This window comes from Triticum dicoccoides, chromosome 3A (genome assembly GCF_002162155.2).
Source record: "Triticum dicoccoides isolate Atlit2015 ecotype Zavitan chromosome 3A, WEW_v2.0, whole genome shotgun sequence".
Classification (NCBI taxonomy): Eukaryota; Viridiplantae; Streptophyta; class Magnoliopsida; order Poales; family Poaceae; genus Triticum; species Triticum dicoccoides.
In genome coordinates, this window is record NC_041384.1 from 715581141 (window position 1) to 715587127 (window position 5987).

The following is a 5987-nucleotide window of genomic DNA, read 5'->3' on the forward strand; positions in this document are numbered from 1 at the left end:
AGCATTGGGTCCTACCAAAGTTTGCTATAATATGACTAGAAGAATTACAACTGCGGCGTATATGAGTAATACAAGAACTACGTTCGGACATGCTATCTTTGATCTCTCTTATAAGAAAAGCATACTTCGATCTGTTTGTGTCTCCACTTCTGACCATGTTCACTGCCTCCAAATTATCACATTCAATATCAGTTGGTAGACTGCTCCATTGTAGTGCAAGCATTACTCCCTCCCTGATTGATAAAATCTCGGATTCTAGCACGTCATTGCATATGAGAACATATGCCTACAAGAGCTAAAAATGATGGCGCCGAGGTGATCTCGGAGGAGCATACTAGTACCACCCACACCGTCCAGAATGGAGCCATCCGTGTTCAGTTTGACACGTCCAATCACCGGAGGAGTCCATGGTACTGAGTCAATGGGGGTGTTACTGCATGTACGTGATGTGAGAGGGAAGCAAAACTGAACTAGAGCTTTTTCCCTTTACATGGTCATCATCCGGGCGAATTGCTATAGATTACAATGAAGATAGGTAGCTTGACAAGAACCTGACCGAGACATCCACGGGGGGTGCAGGCTTGGAAGGAACAAGTTCATTTCTAACATGCCATATCCTCCAGAAGAGCATCAGCAGTCGCACCCTTGTAGACTCATCAATTTCGCAAATAAATTGGATCAACCAATCTGGACCAGTCGGTTTGATAGTGGATGCATCAGGTAACGTCCATAGAGCAGTCATGGCCCGCCATAGAGTTCTTGCGTTTGTGCACATACAAAACGTATGGAAGGAGTCTTCATCACCCGAGCTGCAGATCGCACACAGTGAATTGACTTCCAGCCATCGTTTCTTTTTATTACACCGGAGACTAGAAAGCTTGAGTGGGGGAGAAGTGGGAACCAGAGAGAGCATGGAGGAAGCTAGAAACTAAGATCAAGGAAGGATATGGAATAGAAGACAGAATCAGGAGAAAAAGAAAGCGGCATGACGCCTGTCGCGGGCAAATCGCCCAAAGTCGCTGCTGAAGTTACTGTATCAGGGGAAAGTTTTGGTACTATCAGTTCACTGCTTTTTTTTTTTGGGCGAGGCTATCAGTCCACTGCTGCTACTATTGTCTTGGACAGAACCTTAAGGTCTGGCAAAAAGAAAAAGGAAACGTTTCTGTGCGGCGCGCCGGTGCAACGCTTGGACCGGTCGCTGGTGCATTGTACGATAAAAACGTCCCTGGCCACTTGTTTTATGGGTCCTAGCACCGCCCAGCCCTCTCATCCTTATCTCCTCCTCCCGCATCCCTCTTCCTCCATTTCTTTTTCCATCGCCAGCCATGGGAGCGGCAGCCCCAATCTTGCTCATCTCCTTCCTCTCTCTACTCCTCCCTCCTCTACCCTGAGCTACAAATGGCTATTGAGAGCGCCCGCACCACACTCTTCAGAGCTGCTGCAAAGGAAGGAGTTGCACAGCCAGGATTCACTCGTCACTATGGGTTGCCCAGGTGAGCTCGTCGCCATGGCGCGCATGCCATCGTTCTCGACTGCTGCGCCCGCACCTTCTGCTGATGCCCTCTTTTTCTAGGTAGGGGACGGCGAGCGGGGGGTGCTGCAAGCAGCGGAGGACGGGGCTACAAGCGGGGCGGCCACCACCAACCACCGATGTGATTCGTGGCGGAGATGCTGCTACCCCGGCACGGCGGAGCTACAACCGTAGGCCGGTGGAGTTGCAACCAGCAAAACAAAATGTTGGAGCCAGCGATAGCCGTGTTGCGACGGCCACGGCGGTGATCCATCATTGTTGGAACCAGCAGTTTTTTTTTGCTGGAAACAGCGATTTTTTTTGCTACAACCCCATTGACGATGTTCATAGTTTTGCTGGAACGACAAGTATGCTGGAACCATTTTCTTTTTTTGTTGCAAGCATAATTTCTTTTTGTTATGACCGTTTTGATTTTTGCTGGAACAAACATTCATTATTTTTGTTACCATCGTCTTGGATTTTTTTGCTGGAACCAGTGTATTTTTGTGCTACAACCGTTCTTCAATTTTGCTGGAACCAACCCACCTTTTTTGTTTGCGATTTTGACGATGGCGAGCGTGCCGATGCTGAGCGTCGACGGCGAGCGATGGGCCCGTCGCCATTGGAGCTGCAACCGTCGCTATCGGAGCTGCAATTGCAGGCCACAGCTGTTGCATGCATGGAGTCAGAGACAAATGCAGACGGCGACCAGCGGTGAGATGCGGCGCTCGGCAGCGAGTGCGGCGACCGACGACGAGGACATCCGGTGAGGACGGTTGATGAGGTTCGGCAACCGAAGAGCGTGTGACCCGGCAAGACAAAGGGGAGCGATGAGAGACAGGGGATCTTTTTTCGTACTTGCTCGTGCGGCAGACACTGCATCAATCGTAATCATACGACTGCAGACGACTTAATCAGACGGCCGAAAGTGAACCGGCCGAATGATTAGGCCGGTGCGCCGGGGCCTATTAGTTGCCAAAAGAAAAAGGAAAAAACTGGAATGACAAAAGGCCGCAGGCTCCACTTGCTGGCTGTCTCACTTTAGTGGGCGACACGGGCCGACGAATCAGCCCATGCTCAATCGCATAGCCCTTTTTTCTTATCGACGGATGATTAAATTTAGGAGGAAAAAAAGCGACACCACCTCAAAAAGTGTGTGTGTGGGGGGTGGTGAACCGCGATAAAAATCAATTTGGAGATGCGAGGAATTGAACCCTGTGCCTCTATTCCACATTGATTAGCGCTCTACCAATTGAGGTACATCCCCTTTCACATGCAATGCATTAATTCAAGCAAATACTATTAATTAACTGACTGCAATCAAGAAAAATATTGGTCGTAAATAAGTATATATCCCAAAAAAAGCGTGAGTTTGTTTTGCATGCAGGCGTGAAAGCTATATATGCACCATGCCGTTGAGCAGGCTGTACTTAAACTAGTTTCTTCCTTCCTATAACAAACAAAACAATCAGCCGAGAGACATGAAGACACATGGCTAGTTCAGCCAGCGAAGGGCACAAACTAAGTCAATTTGTGTGCTCGCTAGTATCGATCGGAGCCGAATCCCCTAACGTACGACCCCTCACGTTGGGTCACTGACGGGTGGGTCTGGGCCCACATGTCAGTGTGTGAGCCCGTACGTCAGACAATCCGCGTCCCTATCGATCACACAAGATCATTTTAATTGTCAACTGATCACACAAGATCAGGTTGGGTACAAAGCTCCCATAAAAAAAAAGTTAGGTACAAAGCTCCTATAAAAAAAAGATTGGGTACAAAGCATACGATGGCATCGCTTAAATTAAGGCTGGAGCTTCTCCTTCCAGCCCAATTATCCATCCTTGAGCATCAAACTTCCAGCCCAGTTGACGACGCAATCAGCAGTCGCCATAACCACTTGACCATCCTAGCTCTTCTGCGTACTACAAAGAAAACCGTCCTAGTTAATGTTTCCTTTAGTAAAACGTTACCTTATAACAAATATAATTTTTTTATTCTTTTTAAAAAAACAAGCTCATCGATTTTAACCAAAAAAATCATTGTTTTTGGGGAAAAAGTTATTTTGAAATAAGGTCATCAATTTTGAAAAAGGTTCACCTATTTGGAAAAGAGTTCACTGATTTTGAAAAAAGTTCATTGATTTCAAAAAACAGTTCACGGATTTTGAAAAAGAGTTCATCAATTTTGAAAAAAAGTTCATGGGTTGTGAAAAGAGTTCATTGGTTTTGAAAAAGAGTTCATCAATTTGGAAAAAAAGTTCATCGATTTTGAAAAAAGTTCATCGATTCTGAAAAAAGTTTATGGATTGTGAAAAGAGTTCATCGGTTTTGAAAAAAGTTCATCAATTTAGAAAAAAAGTTCATCGAACTAGAAAAAAGTTCATCGATTCTGAAAAAGAGTTCATCGACCGTGAAAGAAAGTTCACCGATTGTGAAAGAAGGTTCACCGATTTTGAAAAAGAGTTCAACAATTTAAAAAAAAACGTTATTTCAAATTAGCAAAAGAAAAAATAAAAAACGTTCCGAAAAGAAAGAAAAAGAAAAAAACAAAAAACATAACAAAATCGTTCCAAATAAAAAGGAAAAAGGAATAGTTATAAGAAGAAAATGGCGAAGAAGCAGAAAATTAGCAACTAATGCGAGGTAGTGGGGTGGTTAGTGCGTGAGGCAAACAACAGCGAGGTTGTGGGATCGATTCCAATTGAAAGCGCTCCTTTTTTTTTGTCCTCACGACAGGAAGGAAAGGAAAAGATGGGCCAGGCCCAGCTAACGCGGCTGCAGGCGCCGGTTTGCGGAAACAGCTATAACTGATGCCTGCAGCGCTAAATAGGAAATGCCGTTCTTTCTTGCCAGTTTCTACGGGGAGCTTGTTTTGGGTCAACACGTTTACTTTACTTGCTTACTCTAGGTGTGCGCTATGGACATGTTTGGTTATTAAACGAACTTTACCGCACTTTTGTTACTAAGTTGTGGCATGCCATAAAAAGTGTGATGAATAAATTAGGTCACAAGTGTAGTAAGATTTGACAAAAGTATATGTATATGACATACGGGACATGTTGCTAAGGAAGTGTGGTATGCCACTACTGTGACAATACGTGAAACAGACAATAGTGGTAATGTGTTGCCATGAATTAGATGACCTTATGTATGGAAACATACAATACTTTGTTAATATTTCGACGGGAATATTTAGAGTTTACTCAAACGAAGGCTACTAGTCAGGAAGCTAGGTGTCTCGAGCAGCTAGCTTTCAGACACAGGCAAACTGCAAGCATGCTTGTCGCACAAGTGCGCTGGACCATTAGCTGACCGCATTACATGCTGAACAACAAAAGCATCAAAATTGTCTCGAAAAACAAGCAAAAAGAATCAAAACTACTAGCTAGCTCTCCCATCTCTAAAAAACATAGGTGCTTCGACAATAAAGCTTCCACAAACAGAAAGTACTTTGACGATCAGGGGGTCAGGGGAGATATTGTTAGAGTGGAGGGAATCTTTGTCCATTCACGCATTGATGTTTCAGTCGTCCCGAACTCTTTGTATGAGACCCGCCTGCAACGCATCCCACCTAGCGACAATGGCTCACCATGTTGCCACTTACTTCTTTTTCTCATCCTCGACGATGATGGTCGCAATGCCCCCGTGAGCATAATGCATTTGACGTGGCAAATCCCTAGGCTATGAGCTTGCTAGTGCATGAACACTTGTCATTATGTTGCCCGTGCGTTGCAATGAGAGACAAAAAAATTATGCGCTAACCAAATAAGTATGACCCAATACCTTGATATATGAGTGTACTCTATTTTAACACAGTGGCTCACCATGTTGCCACTTACTTTTTTTTCTCTCGCAGATGATGGTCGCGATGTCCACATGATCACAATATATTTGACATGGTAAATCCCAAGGCTATGAGTTTGCCAATGCATGCCACACTTGTCATTATGTTGCGCAAGGGTATGTTTAAAACTTTATAAACAAATCTCATCGACCACGAACTACTGCCAACACCCAGAAATATAAACATTTTTGAAACACTAATCAAATCCTAGACATAAAAGACTTTTGAATTGGTGAACAGCTTTTTGAATCAACAAATACTTTTTTTGAAATGTTAGATTTTCTCAAAAAAGAATAACGAACATTAGTTTTGTTTACGAGCATTTTTAAATGCATGACTATTTTTCAAATTCATTAACATTTTTTGACTCAACAATTTTTTTTGAATCGATGAACTTTTTGCAAAATTGGTGATTTTTTAATTATTTATTTTTAGTTTTGCAAACATTTCTAAAATTTCATGGACATTGTTTTTCAGATTCTTGAATATGTTTTGGATATATTATCATTTTTCCAAAATCATGAACATGGTTTTATTTCCCGACCATTTTTTCCAAATCGTGTTTTTTTTATAATTTGCAAACAGTTTTGCAAAACCACTAACACTTTTTGAGTCTGTGAAAATGTTATGATTT

The 5987-nt window shown here is 43.1% G+C and overlaps 1 long non-coding RNA gene across 1 annotated transcript; it reads left to right on the forward strand.

The window, feature by feature from the left end:
• Positions 1-1254: 1254 nt before the first annotated feature.
• On the forward strand, positions 1255-1976 carry LOC119270416. Its single transcript, XR_005134098.1, has 2 exons — positions 1255-1493; positions 1574-1976. It is a non-coding gene; the product is annotated as an uncharacterized LOC119270416 (long non-coding RNA).
• Positions 1977-5987: the final 4011 nt, after the last annotated feature.